Source organism: Amblyraja radiata, chromosome 31, assembly GCF_010909765.2.
Source record: "Amblyraja radiata isolate CabotCenter1 chromosome 31, sAmbRad1.1.pri, whole genome shotgun sequence".
NCBI classification, from domain to species: domain Eukaryota; kingdom Metazoa; phylum Chordata; class Chondrichthyes; order Rajiformes; family Rajidae; genus Amblyraja; species Amblyraja radiata.
The window spans coordinates 4,175,810-4,197,036 of NC_045986.1; the positions used below are offsets into that span (position 1 = coordinate 4,175,810).

Here is a 21,227-nt window from a genome sequence, read left to right on the forward strand (position 1 = left end):
GTGTGTGGAGTCAAGTGTAAGGGAAGGTGCCTGCGCTTGGACATTCCAAAAATGTATTCTAGTAACTATGCACAATGTCAGAAAGAAAGGCCAAAGAATTCTGCAATGTCAAGTAAAGTGGTTTTTACCCTTTCCCTTATTTGCTGAACTTAAATCAATATAAAATAAATGGTAGTGCAGATTATTATTGCAAGGATTTCCAAAACAAAATTAAATGGAATTACAGTGAAACCAATTCACTTTTTGTCCAGTCACATTTTCTCCTTTATTCTTTCTCTCCCTCCAGTTATTTTCTTTACATATTCCCCTGTCTCCTCCCTCTGTCCCGACCTCATCACATAATCTCTCTCATCTTCCCTTCGGACCCTATCATGCTACCCAGACTCACCCTCGTGCCTTTTTCTTTGTTGTCTCTACCCCACATGCTCTGAATAAAATTAACGCCAATAAGCAGTTTTAACTCCACATTCTGTAAAGCAGTTCACGGTTCTTGTATTTCCATACCTAGGTATGAAAATGACTTTGCTATGTCTCAAAGTCTTAAACCATCCCCCTGCCTGTTCCTGCATCCTTGTTCACTTCCCCTCCCCTTCCCACATACACAAAAAAAATCTCTGCCATCAGTGTAGCTGGGAAGACGGCCAAATGCCACCAAGGACATTGGGCAATAAATCATCCACTCCCAGCATCTGAGGCTTAAACTTCCCCTGCCGAGGATGATTCTCTTTTCTGTCTTACCCTCACAAAACATCTATTGTGGAGAATGGGGTGAAGAAGATTCCTTGTCACACAAAAGCCCTTCTGAAGCCCAGTTGTAGGCTGCAAATGAAAGAGTCTGTTTCTCCACAGGGAGGCCGGCCTCTCTCCTCCAGTTAATACACTCCACTCTCACCAGGGTCACCATCAACCTCTATTCATTCTGCACTTATTTTATTTTCTGATTCCCATATGAGACATTTTAAAAGGGCCTCCTAGTTGAAATCGCCCTATGCCACAGCTTCAGGCTGAGTGCAGGGCCAGGAACCACACTGACCCCCTTTGAAAGCTGCATCTTGCAACTGCCAAGTACATTCACACTGTCTATTCTTACGCCAGTGGAGTCCACTTGATTTTAAACTCCACCGGACTTACAGGCTACCACCTTATATGTGTAATGCTTTTTCTGCATTCTGCTGATAACCTTCAGGATCTGTTGTTACATGTGTGCAAGTGTGTGTGTAGCAAGTGTGTGTGTAGCAGATTCAGAGAAAGATTTATAGAGCAGCCCCCGTAAGCCATCAATAGAACTATTTTTAAAATTTCCTCAGAAATGCTGTGTAAACTCAATAAAAATGTACTTTTGTCATTAAACTGCTGAATAATTGAGAGGTTGAAGCCCTGCGAGGGAAACGTTGCATGGTGGCAGGATTAACCCTGTAGCTGCAACTTCTCAAACTCTGCACTTTGTCCTCCTTTCAGGCAGTAGAATGCTGCAACTGCTCGAGCTGATCATTTTAATTTTACACTTACTAATTTAACATAATTTAATCATTTTTTGCAGAGAATAGCATTTTATTTAGCACACTGAGGCAAGGGTGCTGCAGAAATGGTGAAGCTGTCGTTTAGTGCAGACACAACTCGAGGGAAATACTCATTGTGTTTTTTTTACTTCACACTAGTTGCTATTTTTTCAATATTTTGACACCAGCTTGTAGTCTGGCAGACACTGTTGATGGGTTGGAATGTGAGCCCAAGAGGACCATCATTACAGTGGTGTTTTGTGGTGAAGAGGTGGAATGGGATGGGGGCGGCAGTGGTTGGGGGAGGAGATGAAGTGGTCGGGGAAGAGAGAAGGGGGAGGGGAGCTGGGATGGGAAAGAGCACGGATTGGGTAAACAGTCAGCAAAACATCTCAATCTGAGATGTCAAGAAGTGAAAGAGAAATGTTTTGCATGGTGATACAGAGAAAGAGACTGCTCTCAAGAGGGTCACATAGCGGAGGCCGGCACCAGATTGACTAGCACGACGGCGAATTACTAACACAAGACGTACATTGTCTGCGGTGCCAGGCACAGCACACTCCCAAGGGAATGTAGAGATTACCCAGACTGCCCAGGCACACACACAGGATGAATAAGGGCCTCTGCTTCTCGTTCCATGTCTCATATTCCCATCAGGACCATGTAAACTGATAAAACAGATTCCATTTGTGAAAGCCAAACACATTAGTGCGTACATTACATCCTTTTGTCCACTCACCACTGCTTTAAAATAACTTTCTGCTTTCTTTGAGTTAAACAGAGCAGATTCCAAAGCCGTTCCACAAGCATCCTAATATAGTTGTTATCTTGTCACAGCTGGCCTGTCTGGTCAGAATCCTTTTATTTTAGCACTGATAATCCCAAGTCAGACACAATTTTTTTAAATTGATTGCATGTATTTATGGAGAGATGATGTCACAGGCGGGACAAGTGTTTATTGCCCATCCCAAATCGAAAGGTTACGGTGATCTGCCTAGCCAAACGGAACCATTCTGTCACCTGAAACTGTTCCTTAGTTCCTGGCTTGTGTGTGACCCAGAGGGGAATTTGCAATGCTTTCATGTGCCTGGTGCATTGTCCTTTTAGACTGTGAAGAAGATGAGTCTCTGAGGTGAGAACAAAGCTTGGTGATTTGATGTAATGCAGCTTGTACATGGTACAGCTCAACACACTAAGGACATCATCCACTGGTAATGGAAGACCTTTTAGTCATAAATACGTTTGAGCGTTTTTTAGTGCTGTCGGAACAGTCGGTGGGGTAAATTATACTTTGTGGCTAAATTGCCAATCTCTAACAATCATTACATCCTTGATTTCTAATGAAAGGTCCTCAACCTAAAACATTAACCTTTTTTCTCATTTCACAAATGCTGTCTGACCTGCCGGATATTTCCAATATTTTCTATTTTTAATCACATATTTCAATGTGAATGACATGGTGCATAACAATGAACATTTCCTTCTTGAAGTTGGAGAGATTGATACGAAATGAAAGTGTGTCCCCTTTTGTATAGTTGCCATTCAACAAGATTCACATTTATTTTGTGTCCCCATCCAACTTTTTCATCTGATTTTCATACATTTGCTTTCCCTTACGTTGTCCAAAACCTTCAGAAAGAAAGATAGTTTTCAATGCTTTTCACATGACCAAGACTTCCTGACCTCCCCTGACCGCTTGAGTTACTTTACAAGCCCAGTTGTTGTTGTCAGGAGCCTAACAAATATCGCAAATATCACAAACAGCGTTGAGAAAGATGATAAGTAAATCAATTTTCTTTGGATTTACGCAGCAGGTCTTTGAATAGTGCCAAATATAGATAATTTATTAATAATCGGTAGAGAAATTGTCAGTAAATTATAATCAACGTGCTAATTTTGCTGTTCTAATTCTGAACCGAAATGTCACTGTGATTCACGTATTCTTCTTTAAATGCTGCCATTTCCTTCATTGGATTGTAATGAATGCTTCCTCAGTCTGAAACTAAATGTTTGTTCTTGTTTATCAGTAAAGTTAGTGACAAAGCCTGCTCAGCAAATATTGATGAAAATCACAAATATTACATATGCTAGAATCCCCCCAAAAAAACAAAAATGTTGGGAACACTCAGCATTCGTGGAAAGAGAAACAAAAGTTAATATCTCGGGTGAACCATTGTTTGTTGGAACTAAGAAAATGAGAAAACAAGTTAGATTTAAGCTGGAGTGAGATGGGGATAGATAGGACAAAGATAATAACTCTAATAGGTTGAGGGCAGGATTTGTGTGAGGTTAAGCTACAGACCTTCTTGTTATCGAGTCCACACACAAGATTAGAAGTTGTTCAGCCAGAGCTGAAACACACTTCTCGGCATCTGCACAAAATGGTGTCTGTCTTGTCGCTTCTTGTGCGTGCTGGTGGAAAGATTGGTGGAAACAGGGCCGCGACGTGAACGCTCTTTCCTTGACCCCAGCTACAGATAGAAACATAGAAAATAGGTGCAGGAGTAGGCCATTCGGCCCTTCCAGCCTGCACCGCCATTCAATATGATCATGGCTGATGAACTTATTTAATTGATAGGTTCATGAGGGAAATTAGGGAGTGAGAGAAAACATGAATAAAGAAACATAAAATCTATGTGGTGCAAAGTTACAGCAAATGTCCCGCAGATCAGGTTGCACTCATGGAGAAAATCTGAACCAAGGTACAGGAGAATGACCAAGGGTCAAATTGCTCAATACTAATACCAAAAGAGAAATCAAATTATCTGAAGTTGTAGAATTTAACATTGTCCAAAAGGAAGCAACATTCCCAGATGAACTAAAACGATGTGTTCATTAAGTTTTCATTGTATAAAGGGATATGGGGAGAAGGCAGGCATGGGTCATTGATTGGGGACGATCAGCCATGATCACAATAAATTGCGGTGCAGGCTCGGGGCCGAATGGCCTCCTCCTGCACCTAATTTCTATGTTTCTATATTTCTCAAGCTTACATTGTATTCGTCATGCTTATATTGGACTTTGTTACAACAATGTTGGATGCTACAGGTCAGAGTGAGATGGAAATCAAGGTGACAAGCATCAGAAAAGTCAGAGTTGCTCCTGTGGACTGAACACAGGTGCTCCACTAAACAGTCACACAATTTGCAATTAGTTTCCCCAATAGAGAGAAGATCATATTGTGAGGTTTGCAGCTTTTATATTACTTTCCCACTCTCTAAATGGCCTTCATTTCACATTTCTTCCTTTCCTTTATCCATGTTGTTTCACCCTCTAATCTCCCTCAATAACCTACCAACCAGACAACTTCATCATCGTTTCTCTCATTGGTGACCCTGACCTCACCCTATTAGAATTATTCCCTTTGGCCTCTCCCAACCTCTATTCAACTTAAAACTAACATGGTTTGCTCTCTTTCTCAGTTCTGATAAAGGGTTTTCAACTTGAAATGTTAACTGTGTTTGTGTTTCCATGACAGCCTGACTTGCTGAGTCTTTTCAGGGATTATTAAAATTTCTGCAATATAGATATTGGTAAAATTAAGCTTGACGGATTAATTGCCAAGAACATTAGTGTAATGGTCAGGTTGTTATACTTACTATCAAGAATATTCCAAACTGTCCAAAAGATCTACTGTGAAATATCCCAACTGGTATGTGATTGCCCATCATTTATACTGTTGTACCGTTTGGAACTTAGCTGCTTCACATTCCTCTTCAAAATAAAATGTTTGATTCACTAAATTGTCCTTTGGTGATATTTACTCATTGGAGATCATATTCATTAGGCATCATATGATGGGTTATTTTAAGTCAGAAGTTCTTTTTTTGTCTGGTTTAATAGAGTTTATTTTGATTGAAATCAGAATTTTCTTTGTTCAATCTTGTGTTCTTCCATCTACTTTCATCCTTATCGCTTTTCTTGAGTTGGATCATGTGTTAGCCGTGGCGCAATCGGAAGTACACATGAGTCACATGGCTGTGGATCCAAGTTCAACTTTAGAAATGTAAGCACGTAATCTCGGCTATCAATCCCTGCGTCAGTACTGGGGGAATGCTCCACGTCAGAGATATTGTATTTTGAAAAAAACCTTTCTGGCCTTCCAATTTAATTAATAAGATACCACGGCACTATGTTAGAAAAAGAACATGCGCGTTTTTCTGATGACTTGGCCATTAATGTCCCTTTAGCCAGTAGTATCAAAGCAGATTAACAGGTGATGACCCCATTGCTGTTTCTGTTATCTTGTTGTCTGCTTGTTTAGCTGCAGCATTTCCTACATTTCTATGCTGCCTCACAACCACTGATCACCTATAATTTAGGTTTCTACATAGCTTGAACGGATCCCCTCATGAGAACGTCCTTGCAGCAATCTTCAACACCCTGTTCTGCATAGTGCAGGTCTTTCAAATATATGTATCACTTCATATATATGTTTGCGTGTGTGCATAGCAGAGGAGTTCAAATCAAGCATCGTCCACAGAAACATAGCAAAAGTCCGAGCATTAGCAAGGCCACGTCCAGCATGTCAAAACTGTCTTAAATGGAAAATGTTTCTAATGCATTCAGAAATACTGTAAATTCATAAATACATAATAAAAATATGTGAATTCACCTAAAATTAATTAAATTGTTAACAAAATGTTGCCGTTCTTAATAATGTAGATCAATTCAATATATTTATTTCAATACCTACCTACATGCTTCACATTTATTCTATCCAATGAAATGAATGGAGTCACTCTCCCTGCATTAGGTATAAGCTGTTGTAGATTCCAGTGTAGGTTGGCATTTGGTAGGAAGTTCTACATTTAGGCAGAGTCCTCAATTTGCTGAAACTTAACTGAGGAAATGTCTGAGGTTTTATTGATGGCATTTCTCGGGTGAACCTGGTTTCAAGTCTACATTTCAGGTGCATGTTTTTGTCATTGGCAATACTTCATGATGAATTAAATAAACATCACTAAACTGTTTGAAGAACTCAATGATGCAAGCAGCATCTGTGGAGGCAAACGGAATGTCAACGTTTCAGGTCGAGACCCTGCTCCAGGGCTGAGGCACCGGGAAGATAGCCAGTGTGTAGAAGTGAGAGGGTCTTCATGGTCGATTTGTTCTCCTCCAATAATTGAGTGAAAGATTGAATATGAGTTCACTGTTGGTTGAAAGTGTGCTCCACAAACCACAAGGGCTCTGTCCGACATCACAGTTGGCTGTCGATGGAATGGTCAGAGGGTTTTCATTTTCTACTGTTTTCTGCTCCCATTGTGGAACAGTTGTCTTCAAAGTGGGAATCACCCTATCTCATGAGGTGATGGTATGCACCTCCCCTTACAATATTTCTTAAAATGATTTGTGTGCAGGAAAGAACTGCAGGTGCTGGTTTAAATCGAAGGTTGACACAAAATGCTGGAGTCTGAAGAAGGGTCTCTACCCGAAACGTCAACGTCTGAAAAAGGGTCTCTACCCAAAACGTCACCCATTCCTTTTCTCCAGAGATGCTGCCTGTCCCGCAGAGTTACTCCAGCATTTTGTGTCTCCCTTAAAATGATTCCCCTGACTCCCTTGAATCCTTACTCCTTGACTAATTTGAGAACATAGCAGTTGTTGAAGTTGGCGCACATCAGGTATGCACTCAGAATATACTGTCCATCACAGCTGATGATGGATAATCATTCCTTAATGCAGCCAGAATATTTCATTTTTTGAAACTGGTAACAAATACGTAGCATGCAGCATGAGGTCAAGTTCAATGCAGCAGCATTTCTGCAAAGTACTAAATACAGATTTCGGTGAATGGGGGAAATAAAATATTCAAAGTGTGATATCATGTAAGCAGGAAGTAACTGGCGGCGAATATTGCAATTTCTTATTCTCACTATTTTAACGAGAAATAGTGATTTAAATCCCGTGCAGAAAAAGTAAGATAATTGTACTTTAAAACAACATTATTAACACAATTTCACAAAAAAATTAAAATAAAACAGTTGTAAAGTTACTAATTCAATAAATGAGATATGATAGGCAATAGAAACATAGAAAATAGGTGCAGGAGTAGGCCATTTGGCCCTTCGCGCCTGCACCGCCATTCAATATGATCATGGCTGATCATCCAACTCAGTATCCTGTACCAGCCTTCTCTCCATACCCCCTGATCCATTTAGCCACGAGGGCCACATCTAACTCCCTCTTAAATATAGCCAATGAACTGTCCTCAACTACCTTCTGTGGCAGAGAATTCCACAGATTCACCACTCTCTGTGTGAAAACAGTTTTTCTCATCTCGGTCCTAAAAGACTTCCCCCTTATCCTTAAACTGTGAGCCCTTGTTCTGGACTTCCCCAATACCTGATGTGCAATGTGTGGATGCTTAGGAAGGGCATAGTGATCCTCACCAGCCACATCAGCTGTGAGTGTGTGCAACCTGAAGAACTTCAGCTCACAGCTGTTCAGCTGCAGTTTGAACTTTGGCCACAGAATGTCTCAGGAGAGAGCTTGATGCTCCGACCAGGGAGGCAGTTGTACCCACTGGGTGAAATACTGCAGATTTGGTAAGTAGACAGGGACCACAGGTTTAACTGTGATTGGAGCAGACATAAAGAGATAATAGACAATAGGTGCAGGAGTAAGCCATTCGGCCCTTCGAGCCAGCACCGCCATTGATCATGGCTGATCATCCCCAATCAGTATCCCGTTCCTGCCTTCTCCCCATATCCCCTGACTCTGCTAACTTTAAGAGCTCTATCTAACTCTCTCTTGAAAGCATCCAGAGAATTGGCCTCCACTGCCTTCTGAGGCAGAGAATTCCACAGATTCACAACTCTCTGTGTGAAAAGGTTTTTCCTCATCTCCGTTCTCAATGGCCTACCCCTAATTCTTAAACTGTGGCCCCTGGTTCTGGATGCCCCCAACATTGGGAACGTTTCCTGCCTCTAGCATGTCCAATCCCTTAATAATCTGATATGTTTCAATAATACTCCCTCTCATCCATCTAAATTCCAGAGTATACAAGCCCAGCCGCTCCATTCTATGAACATATGACAGTCCCGCCATCCCGGGAATTAACCTCGTGAAACCTACACTCCCTCAATAGCAGGAAAGTACTTCCTTAAATTTGGAGACCAAAACTGCACACAATACTCCAGGTGTGGTCTCACTAGGGTCCTGTACTACTGCCGAAGGACCTCTTTGCTCCTATACTCAACTCCTCTTGTTATGAAGGCCTACATGCCATTAGTTTTCTTCACTGCCTGCTGTACCTGCTTATTTTCATTTACTGATGAACAAGGACACCCCCAGATCTTGTTGTACTTCCTCTTTTCCCAACTTGACACCATTCAGGTAATAATCTGCCTTCCTGTTTTTGTCACCAAAGTAGATAACTTCACATTTATCTGCCCACTCACCCAACCTGTCCAAGTCACCCTGCACCCTCACAGCATCCTCCTCACACTTCACACTGCCACCCAGCTTTGTGTCATCTGAAAATATGCTAATGTTACTTTTAATCCCTTCATCAAAATCATTAATGTATATTGTAAATAGCTGCGGTCCCAGCATCGAGCCTTGCGGCACCCCACTTTCTATCCATGTCAGTACCCTACCCCCAATACCATGTGTAGAAGATAGCATTGGACAGTCCATTGATACTGCATTTGTTGCCTGTGTGGACACGAGCAGAGATGTTGTGGTGGAAGGAAGGTGAGCAAACTGACCATAGCACAATGGAGCAGAGGAGTATTTAGTTTTGGTAGATTAAATAGTCTTGTAAATAAATAGGAATGATCTGATAGCCACTGCATAGGGGTGACTGCAATGCAACCAAAGCCTGGAACACACTGCTCCAGGATAGATTGGGTTGAATGTTAAAGGAGGTGAGGTAGCTCTGTTTACAATGGATAAAATCAGTACAGCAGCAAGTAATAATCTTGACTGGGAAGATTAATTTAGATAGCAATAAAAAGGGAAAGATATCACCAAGGGGGGTAAACTATCGATCACCTAACAACAGCTGAACATAACCAAGAAATGATCATGGTAATGATAACTGTTGCTAACTTTATTCTTCACATATATTTGACAAACCAGTGATCCAAACACGACAAAGTGAAGATAGCCCCCTATGGGGTGATTAAGATTTTAGATTTACAGCATCTGCTGTTTTTGATTTCCATTTGAGTACTGAGGGATCTAATGGCAGGTTCTCGACCGGAACGTTAACGCTGCTGCTCCCCTCACAGATGCTGAATGGCCCACAGTGTTTCCAACATTTTCTGTTTTTTGGTTCAGATTTCCTGCACCAGCATGTTTTTCTTTATTTTCAAAGACAATGAGGGATTTATTTGTATGATTCCTTGGCATTCTTTATCCAAGAGCAAGATAATGAAACTGTTTTCAAAGAGTTTTCACAGAAGTATTGGGCACATTTTATTATTCCTAACTTAACCGCAGGAAGAGATAACAGCACAGAGAAGGTAATTCAGTCTAGCGAGTCTCTCCAGCTAGATGCATAACTAGTCTCTCTACCCTGGCCTCCCTTATTTTCCTTTCAGGAACCTATCTGGTTCCCATTTAAATACCATCATTGTGTCTGCCTCCACTACTCATCTAACCACCTCGACTGTGCATTCCAGATCGTAACCCAGCACAGCATTAAAAAAGTTGTTACTGATGTTACTTCTGATCATGTTGCCAGTCACCTGCATTCCATATTCTCTGGTTCGTGACTCTTTCACCACTGGGAACAGTCTTATTTTTATTGAACTCCATCTCGACCTATCATCTTTTAAAATATCATATCCTTCGCCATTCTGTGGCGTATTCCAGATTATCCATAAACTCCCTCACCTTTAGAATCATTCTAATAAATCTCCACTCTGTAAGGTCTTTCCTAAAGTGTGATTTCCTGAACGGGGCACAAAACTCTTTACTGTGGCCGAGCCAGTGTATTATACACTGATTACCTGTCTCTTGTAATCAATGCCTTATAAAGTGTAATACTTCACCAGGAGGAACGAGAGAGGCAATAGGAACTAGAGGGTAACTTTACACTAATACTTGGATAATCTCTTCCTATAAAAGTGTTTCAGTGTCCACCGTTAGTGAATAAACAGAAATCCAGGGAGCCAAAGTGATGGAATAACAAATGGTAAAAAGTAATGTGCAATCAATCTCTCTGTAATGTGAATAGGACTAAAGTGATTAATATGAAACATTGTTAAAAGATACTGATCTACATCGACCTGAAATCCTAAATCTACACAGAGTAACTCTGCAGTTTGGTTTTCTTTGCCTTTAAAACAGTCTGACATTTCTATCAATAGATTTTAATGATTTGTTTGTCAGCTATGAACTGCTTATGGCTAATCAATACCATTGATCCCATCAGTCACAATGTTTAGACATTTATTGCCCCATGAAGTTTTGCCCTGAGACAATAAAGTAATGATAAATGATGAATAAAGCATGGGTTGGCATTAAATGTAGCAGCTACAGTATCTCATCTTTATATCCCTCTATCAATCTTCCCCCCCTTACCTTCAAAGCTGCATTGTTTTTTAAATATATACAATTTGCTTTAGGGCAATCCCGAACCCAAAACATGCCTTACACTCTGCAGCTTAATACATCCAACATTTTCACCCCACCAGCAGTCCAGGATTAGTCATGAATAGATTGTACTTCAACCCTGAATCAGTATACTTGCTGCATCTGTGCCTACTGCACTCATTCATTTTCCCTCAGCATATCTCACAATCCTCATTTGATGAATTCTCCCAGAAATGTTGTTAACAAAGTTAGAATAAAGTCATTAGTAGTTCAGGGCTGAGGTTTTGTAATTGACCTTGGTATCACTGAGAAACTACTGACTCTCTTGGACCCACAATACCTCAACTCTGATCAAGAAGGCTCACCAGCGTCTCTTCTTCCTGAGGAGACTGAAGAAGGTCCATCTGTCTCCTCAGATCCTGGTGAACTTCTACCGCTGCACCATCGAGAGCATCGTTACCAACTGCATCACAGTATGGTATGGCAACTGCTCTGTCTCCGACCGGAAGGCATTGCAGAGGGTGGTGAAAATTGCCCAACGCATCACCGGTTCCTCGCTCCCCTCCATTGAGTCTGTCCAAAGCAAGCGTTGTCTGCGGAGGGCGCTCAGCATCGCCAAGGACTGCTCTCACCCCAACCATGGACTGTTTACCCTCCTACCATCCGGGAGGCGCTACAGGTCTCTCCGTTGCCGAACCAGCAGGTCCAGGAACAGCTTCTTCCCGGCGGCTGTCACTCTACTCAACAACGTACCTCGGTGACTGCCAATCACTCCCCCCCCCGGACACTTATTATTATTTATTCAAATCATTTGCTATGTCGCTCTTCCAGGGAGATGCTAAATGCATTTCGTTGTCTCTGTACTGTACACTGACAATGACAATTAAAATTGAATCTGAATCTGAATCTGAATCTGAATCTGAATCTGAATCTGAAAAGGAAGGGGGAAATAGTCCTGGCCTTGTGAGCTTAACTAAATAACTCTAGTAAGTTACATGGATTTTACGTTGGATTTTTGTTTGTCAGCAAACTATTGAACGAAAAGCCAGTTGTGTTATAGAGCTGTCCATAACAAAAAGTCCAAGTTAAATTCCATGTCATCTTTGGCTCAGAATTAATTTCTGAGTTAGAATGTTTAGGCTCCAAGTGCTGATAGAAAGCTACACACCATTGAAGAAGCCATCTTTCAAATGAAATGTTAACCAAGGCCTTGTTGCTCTCTCATGGTGATGTAAAGGTCCAGTGCCAATATTATAAGATCCAACCCATTGTAAACAGCATAACAAACATTGCATGAAATAGTCATTCTGTGTGATTTTATTGCCATATGTCTAAAAGCAACAATAGTCAAGCAGTACAATTTGTGAGATGTCTGAGGCTGTGAAGTTTACTGTATAATTCAAGGCCTTTCTTTCTTAATTTACAGTTTGTGCTAAATTATGTCGAGCAGAGTGACTCAGTTGGAGATAAATGAAAGCATTTCACTGTATCTAGGTACATGTGACCAAGTATCGTTGAATCGTTGAATGAATGTTAATTTGTGTAGCATATTACTCAGTGAGGAAGAACCAACAAACATCAATGGCTGCATGAAGTTTTTTTTATTTTCTCTAAGAACATATTGAAAAAGAAATGCCACAGTGTCTCCTGTTAGATACGTCAAGGAATCCAATATTTTATACTAAATTGCAAGCGTTATTCTTTAATCTAATGGGTACACACTTGCAACATAGAATTAACTGGTCCTAAGTAGGCTGCCGAGCAAACAGTAAGACTTCGTTTTTCCCTATTTACAAGTAGGAAAAATCAACTGCAAATGTTGCACTCCATTGCCATCCAGTGAACCCTGCAGAAGAGGGGGCACAAGAGGGCCCTGACTATGTCTGCAGTTTTTTTGCAGCCCTCTGCAAAGTGTTCCTGTATGTGTGTGGAGATCAGCTTAGGACATGATTGCTATTGATGGTGATGGCTTTCGTAGTCAGATAGTTCAGGCTAGCTATATAGAGGACACTTCAGCCGAGAACAGTATCTGGGCTGATAATTCAAATATAGCCCTATAGATTTGTCTGATAGCAGAGAGGAAAAAACATCAGGAAAACTTTGCTTTGAACACAGAAACTTTGGGCAGTTAAAGCTAAAACTTAAAAAACAAAACTAAGTTAAATCTGAAAATGGAAAATTCCCAGAATAAGCTTAAATCCCAAGCAGCAGCTTAAAATGAATGACCTGTTCTCTAACATAGGACTATCATGAATAGCTAGTAAATAAAGATTTACTAATTCTGTAAGGATACATTGAAACAACTCTTATTTTTATGTCGTATTCATAAAACATGTTAATATGAACTATTTTAGAATCCTCGCATTGCAGTTCCCTGTAAATATGGGTCACTAGCTAATAAGGTAAAGGTTTAGTACGAGTGTTTCAGATTAATCGGGTCAGTCATCTGTGTTTTGGATCTGGTGTCCAAGTCACCAATGCCCTCGGCATGTTTTTTTCCAGACTCTCTCATTCAGAACAAATACTCTTTCTGTTCATGCTGCAAGCACCTCGTTGAGTAGGATTTCCTCTGAATGTTTGTTTACATCGAGGAAATCTTGCCTTCCTGAAGGACAGCTACCTAATGAGAGGCTTTCAGAAGCTTCAGACAGTGCCTGCATTTTAGATGGATAGGAAGTCGCGAGTTTTTAATGAATCGGCAATGTTCATAGCTCCTTACGGTTCCAAATCATTGCCAACGTACATTCTCAAACCCCAGCCTTCTTTAAATTTCATTCCCCAATGTAAAAATTCCATTCAAACAGCAAGACGCCCAATGGAAATAAAATAGTTTTCTGTACCATCTAGCACTGTGTGTGTCAGGTTGGCTCAGTTAGTAACACTCTTGCCTTTGAGGCAGAAGGTTGAGAGTTCAAGTAGGACTCTAAAGACTTGCACGCACAATCTAGCATGATGCTTCAGTGCAGTTTTCAGGGAGTTCTGCACTAATGGAGATGCTGTTTTTCAAATGAAATGTTAGAAATGGCGGCATGCATATCTTTTTAGGAGTTTTCTGTTTTGAAAAGCAGTAAGTATTATGTATTTATTTATTAGCATTGTTTGTGAGAGGGCATTGTGTACGTTGCCCTATTTACGGAAGTGAATGGAAATTCTTTATCTAGGAGGTCATAGAGTTATATAGCATGGAAGCAGGCCCTTTGACCCAACTTGCCCATGCCAACCAAGATGCCCAAACTACACTCGTCCCACCTGCCCTCATTTGGTCCATATCCCTCTAAACCTTTCCTCTTCATGCAGTTTTAAGATGTTTTATGATGTCATGAAGGTACAAGGTGCATCATATGGCTCCAGATTTTGGAAAGGGTAAGTCTGGAACTGAATTTGTGTGATATATATTGTTGTAGTGAGGGTGGTACTCAAGCTAGGAGATGTGCTGTTACTTAAAGTGGATGAGCAAAGAAGTATGGGTCACAATTCAAAGAACAGGGTGTGGTGTTAAGACACAATGCCAGGAAAGTTTCAAGTTCACTTGCCAAATAATGATGCACTTGATCAGAAATCAGGGCCTTATACTAGTCGGGTGGTCCCTGACATTGGTAGGGGAGGGGTAAAATGATTGAATCACCATCTAGCTACAGAGAAATGGATGTCAGATGAATACATATTTGGGATTGATAGTAGCACTTCAAATGACAACCTATATTTACTATATTAGATTATGCTTCAAAAAAAGAGTTTGGGTATATTTGCATTGAGGAAAACAGGAATATGATATTGTGGAAAGTCTTTTGGTACAAGAATATTATTAAAAGTTGGAGCTAGTATTCTAATTAGTTAAGTGTTTTCAATGATAGGTCACATCATGTTTAAGAAGGAACTGCAGATGCTGGAAAATCGAAGGTACACAAAAATGCTGGAGAAACTCAACGGGTGTAGCAGCATCTATGGAGCGAAGGAGATAGGCAACGTTTCGGGCCGAAACGTTGCCTATCTCCTTCGCTCCATAGATGCTGCTGCACCCGCTGAGTTTCTCCAGCATTTTTGTGTACCTATAGGTCACATCATTTTGGCAAGTACTTTAGTTCCATAATCTTACCATGTTTTAAAATGCAGCTAAAATGTCACAATATGTGTATTTTGATATTAGACGGAATAATTTGTGTGCAAAATGAATATAGGGAATGCTCTAGAACTCATCTGGAGATATTCCAACTCTTCTGGAATATTACATGGCATTTAAAAAGTGGGAGCAGTGTGAATTTGGAGCTGTTCTTGAGCTTATTTTGACTAATGGAAAAGGTTTCTGGACAGATCATACTTTGGGAAATGACAAGGCCAGTGTCAGGAAAATGACAGAGTGAGAAAAATGGCTCAATTAGGCAGTGGGAGGAAGGTGACAGTCAGGTGTGTGCTGATGCTGACACTGCCTCAAGGCTATGGGAGCTCTCTCCTGTCGAGAAAACAGCAAACAAACCACAGGAATTTACCCAGCACTCCCAATTAACAGGCCAAACACTATCTTTAGATTACCAAAACAAATTCCATTAATTTTTCAATTTATTTGTTTAAGTTTAACCTTCAACTTCACTTTTTGGAGGGCATGCTCAAATTGTGAGCGCTGATTAAAGCAATGCTTAGGATGGCAGTACAGTGGTTCAGCAGTGGAGTTACTGCCTTACAGCGCCACAGACCCAGATCCTGACTATGGGTGCTGTCTGTGCAGAGTTTATACATCCTGCCGTGTGTCCGTATGCTCCGGTTTGCTCCCACACACGAAAGACATACAGGTTTGTAGGTTAATTGGCTTTGATAAAATGGTAAATTGTCTCTAGTGTGTAGGATAGTGCTGGTGCACAGGGTGATTGCTGGTGTGCAGGGACTCAGAGGGCTGAAGGGCCTGTTTCCGTGCTGTATCTCTAAACTAAACTAAATTCAACTAAACAAAACTGAACTAAGCTAAACTAAACAATGGGTGGCATGGCAGCAGTGGGTAGACACAAAATGTTGGAGTTACTCAGCGGGTCAGGCAGCATCTCTGGGAGAGAAGGAATGGGTGACGTTTCGGATCGAGATCCTTCTTCAGATTGTGTGGAATGGTTGATAGTAAAACAAAATGCAGATACCCATAATACCCAGATGTTCGGTCTCCATTTCAAAGAGACTAATAATTAAACTTTTTTAATCTTAATTTCAATTTTCTTCAGAGAAACCGAAGTATACATTCCCTTATTTATCTTCCTTCAGCCACACTCTCCCCCCACTCCTTTTTAGTGGCTCCCTAACTATTCTGAAAATCCATTTTACTCTCTTATTAATATTACTTATCTGCTCAATAAGCAATTTATCAATACGCAGCCTACAAAAATAACCCATTTGCACTATCCTGTCAATACCACATTCCCTGTTAACACTAAAAGAACAAGGGAAGAGGATGATATATGTGAGTACACTAAATAAAATCTGTCCTTTCTAGTAACTTTATAGCAGAGACACAGCAGAATGTCAATTTCTATTTACAGTTAATATAGTAAGTACAGAGCTCGGGGTCAAACAGCAGGTGAGACACTCCCAGACTTTAACCTTCCTGGGTCATTCACCGCTCTCAACGCTATGAATATTGATGGTAATGAATGGGTGACTTGCAAAGAAGAATCTAACTATGAAAAGAACACTCATTTGGTTTTAGAATTGAAATCAGCGCACTGGATGAATTAACACAGCAAATGCTGTCAGGATTCAGCAGTTCTGTCAAAAGCATTAACTTCAGGGATTTCAATGATGATGATATTTCACCTATAATCTTTCAGTTCTGATTAAGTGATTGTTCTTGAATGTTAGTCCATCTTTTCCCTTTACAAATGCTGACTGGCCTGCTGTGCATTGCATGCGTTTTCTGATTTGTCTTTGAGATTTCCGGCACTTCAAACTCACCTTTGTCTGCAAACATATTTTGCTCACATAGTGACAATAGAAACATAGAAACATAGAAAATAGGTGCAGGAGTAGGCCATTCGGCCCTTCGAGCCTGCACCGCCATCAATATGATCATGGCTGATCATCCAACTCAGTATCCTGTACCTGCCTTCTCTCCATACCCCCTGATCCCTTTAGCTACAAGGGCCACATCTAACTCCCTCTTAAATATAGCCAACGAACTGGCCTCAACTATCTTCTGTGGCAGAGAATTCCACAGATTCACCACTCTCTGTGTGGAAATTTTTGTTTTCATCTCAGTCCTAAAAGTCTTCCCCTTTATCCTTAAACTGTGACCCCTTGTTCTGGACTTCCCCAACATCGGGAACAATCTTCCTGTATCTAGCCTGTCCAACCACTTAAGAATTTTGTACGTTTCTATAAGATCCCCCCCTCAATCTTCTAAATTCTAGCGAGTACAAGCCGAGTCGAGAAGATTGAGGGGGGGTCTTATAGAAACTTACAAAATTGAAGATTGAAGTCCTGCCATCCCAGGACTTTCATAAGAGCAATAAAAGCAAGAGATGTGTTTTACCCATCCCTTATTATTTGATGATGTATGCTTTCTTCCCTCCTCTACATTCCTGCTGCAGCTTCCTCTCTAGTCTCACATTTGTTGAGCATTCCCAGTTTTACAAATACCAGCCTCTCGTGGTCTTCTGGTTTCATGTATATTTTTCTCACATTCATAAGTCAATGTATTTTAATCAGCTGATAAGCCCTTACTTGTATAGCAAGTGGAGCTGTATAAAGAGTGACGGCTGGAGATTATACCACCTATCACTAACCTTCAAATGTTTGGCGAGCAATGGCGACACTTATTATCAGTTAAGGTCTATATTTGAATTGGCAAAAGTTGTAAGTCCTCAGCTTATTAAAGGAATTACTCAAATATGAATCATTGTCTCTTATCAAAAATATTTCAATCTTCTGAAGCCCACGCCAGTACCACGGTGTGTTCATTCTGCACACCAACAACAGATTTCCAGATATATCTTCTTGATGGACTGCCTTCTCAAATTCAGTGTATTTTTCAAGAGCAAAAAGACATCATAATTTTCCACTATTTCCTTGTCTAGAACTGTGACTGAATTTAAAAAGAACTTTGAGATTCACTCGTTAATAGATTGTGACAGGTTTCTTACCTCCCAAACCATGAGACAGCCTCATCTATGCATAAATCTGAAGAAGGGTCTTGAACCGAAACGTCACCCATTCCTTCTCTCCAGGGATGCTGCCTGACCCGCTGAGTTACTCCAGCTTTTTGTGTATTCTTTATGTATAAATTAAACTGTGCAATGGAATCAGCAGCCTATATGCCATGAGTGCCTATATCATCTGTGCCAGGCTTGTCATTTATATATAGGTACTTATTCCCTTATCATGTATCTTGGCTTGTAAATGGCTTGATTGTAATCATGTATTGGCTTTATGCTGACTGGATAGCACGCAGTAAAAGCTTTTCACTGTACCTCAGTACATGTGACAATAAACTCAATTGAACTGAGCTGTACATTCCAGCAAGTCAGCAATCAGGAGTAGAAGGCTGAGCTGTTTTTATTCTTATGTCACACTTAAAATTGCAGAGCCATATGTCACTGAACCTAGTAATGCATGCTGGTGACCATAGGTGTTCAATGCATGTGGAAATCTCACTTGTTTAAAATTACTTTAATATATCTTGCAAAAGGTGTGAGTTAGTCGTGCAGAAACAGACTATCACAGTGCATTTGAGGCCTACTTCAGCAAAACCTAGAGTACTTGTCGTGCCGCCATTTTAACTAATCTCATTTTATTCTCTACAAATTCCTATCACTTCGACTCAGGTTCTACTGCAAATTACTGTGGCCAATTAACCTACCAACCCACCAGTGTTTGAGCAGTGTGAGGAAACTAAAACACTGGGAAGAATCCCTCGGGAACACAGGGAAAACTTGCACATCCTGCCCCACAGATAGGTTGGGGCAGGCAGGGTTATTACTCAGTGAAACACTAAATGGTAATTTAGACGGAATCTATCTGTGTTTAGCTGTAATATCTGAAATCTGATGTGGGATCTGATGCCAGGTTTCAACTTGAAATATTAACAATTCCTTTTGCTCCAGATTCAGTGAGTTCCTCCATCAATTAGTTGTTTGTGCTCGGTTCCAACATCTGCACTCACTTGTGTCTCCTGGTATCTCAATTCAATAGTTTAGTTTTGTTTAGTTTAGAATAGTTTAGTTTAGAGATACAGACAGGCCTTTCGGCTAGTCCACGCCAACCAGTGATCCTGCATGCTAACACTATCCTACACACTAGGGACAATTTACATTTATACTAAGCCAATTAGTCTACACACCTGTACGTCTTTGAAACCGGCACACCCGGAGTAAACCCATGCAGGCCACAGGGAGAACGTACCAACTCCGTACAGACAAGCACCCATATTCAGGATGGAATCCGGGTCTCTGAAGCTGTAAGGCAGCAACTCTACCGCTGCGCCACCGTGCCGCACTAGTGTGCCAGTCGTGGACCACAACATGTTCTCTTTGAATCATTGCTTCCACACAACTGACTCACACGTTTTACAGGCCATTCATTCACAAAACAACTTTAAACAAGTGATATCTGCATATGCATTGGCCACCTGTGGTCACCACCTTGCATTCCCAGGTGGTTCCTTGTATCTGTGTGCCATACACACAAAGAACCCAGAAATGATTTGTTGATGTTCATAATTTGCAGGGTAAGTACCCAATAGAATTTAGTGATCTGCATTTCATATTTAGGTTCCTGATAATGTTCTATAACATAATTTGTACGGTCTTTGTGCTGTTGGGATCTCGAGGCAGTATGTGGCAGCTAATCTCAGGTGTAGTTTCTACAACAGGGCTCCATGGATTAGCGAAAAAATCAATTGCTCTTTCTAGTCCTCCAAAATGCATCTGATAGATACGTGCAGTTATACCGAAGCTGTAGTTGAACAACCTACTGGCATCCAATCACTTTGGTGGGATAGTGGAGGATAACAGGGGAGCTGGCCCTTGTCAGACCCAAAAGTGAGCAAAGGGGCCAGAACTGAAAGAAGGAAAATGCAAATCTTACATTTGCGAGCAAGAGAAAATCACCTGCGAATGAAAATAAATTATTCACCAATTTAAGGATAATTGCACCTGCAGCAAAAAAGCAGACTGCACCAGGTGAAGTCTACGTGCCAGTTGACAGGTTTCCCCATTTCCTGGTGATGAGGGAACGGAACAGATAAATAAATAGAGATAAATGCACAACTACATAGACAGTACTGCTGAATGGTTCAGTGTGTCTCTTTGTTTAATTCAGTAGAGAGAGCTCTCCTTTGTCATGTTGCTATGTACGTCAGAGCCAAAGTAGAATTCATTATGTCCAGGATGAAGAGAAGAATGCGGTTGAACACTGTACATAATGGATAGTGTCAGTATTCTGCTTGCACTGCCAGCTTTCCGCAGTAAATGCCAGTCTGAATCTGGGCTCCTTCTTAGTGGCAGTGAATCTGCCCCAGTGTCCAGCTTGCAGGAAACACTTTGCCAAAATCTGTCTCACAATCTTGGACAGTTATTGAAACCCATTTGATAAACCACAGTGTTTCTGCAGGAAAGCAGCATGAATCAGTAGCAAAAATAAATGATGCACATATGCAGAGACATTTTCCTCAGTTTCCACTCGACATCATAACTTCAATGCTGAAGCTGAGCAGTCTATAGGAAACATGATGAACAGAGCAAGGTTGTACAACTGCACTCTGAAACAGAATTTCTTCACCACTTGTAATCAATGTAAACACACAGTTGTGAATTTATGATTGAGTTTAAAGAAAATATAATTAAAATAGATATTCTACGAATATTTTATTCAAGTAGTTTATATTCCTATTACATTTCCGTCAAATTATTAATCTATTAAAGTAAACTCAGGAATTGGATGGTGTGGAACAAGTGACAGCGCTAATTCAAGGGATAGTTGACATATATTGAGCAATGCAAATAAGTTGAAGGTTGGGTTGTTACTTAACATCCGGCAGTTTCAATTGTCTACAAAATCAGCAAACTGTACTTGTTTATCTTACTAACCAATAAACACTCGCTGTACCACTTAGTTTAATTTGGCTAAGTTTGACTTCCACGGAAGACCCACTAGAGCTGCCACCCAAACACTCGGGTGGTACTGTGTTGTGGGAAACTGTTATAAAGA

At 40.7% G+C, this 21,227-nt stretch overlaps 1 protein-coding gene across 11 annotated transcripts in view; it reads left to right on the forward strand.

The window, feature by feature from the left end:
* prdm16 (PR/SET domain 16) overlaps positions 1 to 21,227 on the forward strand; it is a 771,474-nt gene that overhangs the window by 289,079 nt on the left and 461,168 nt on the right. The window lies entirely within an intron of this gene.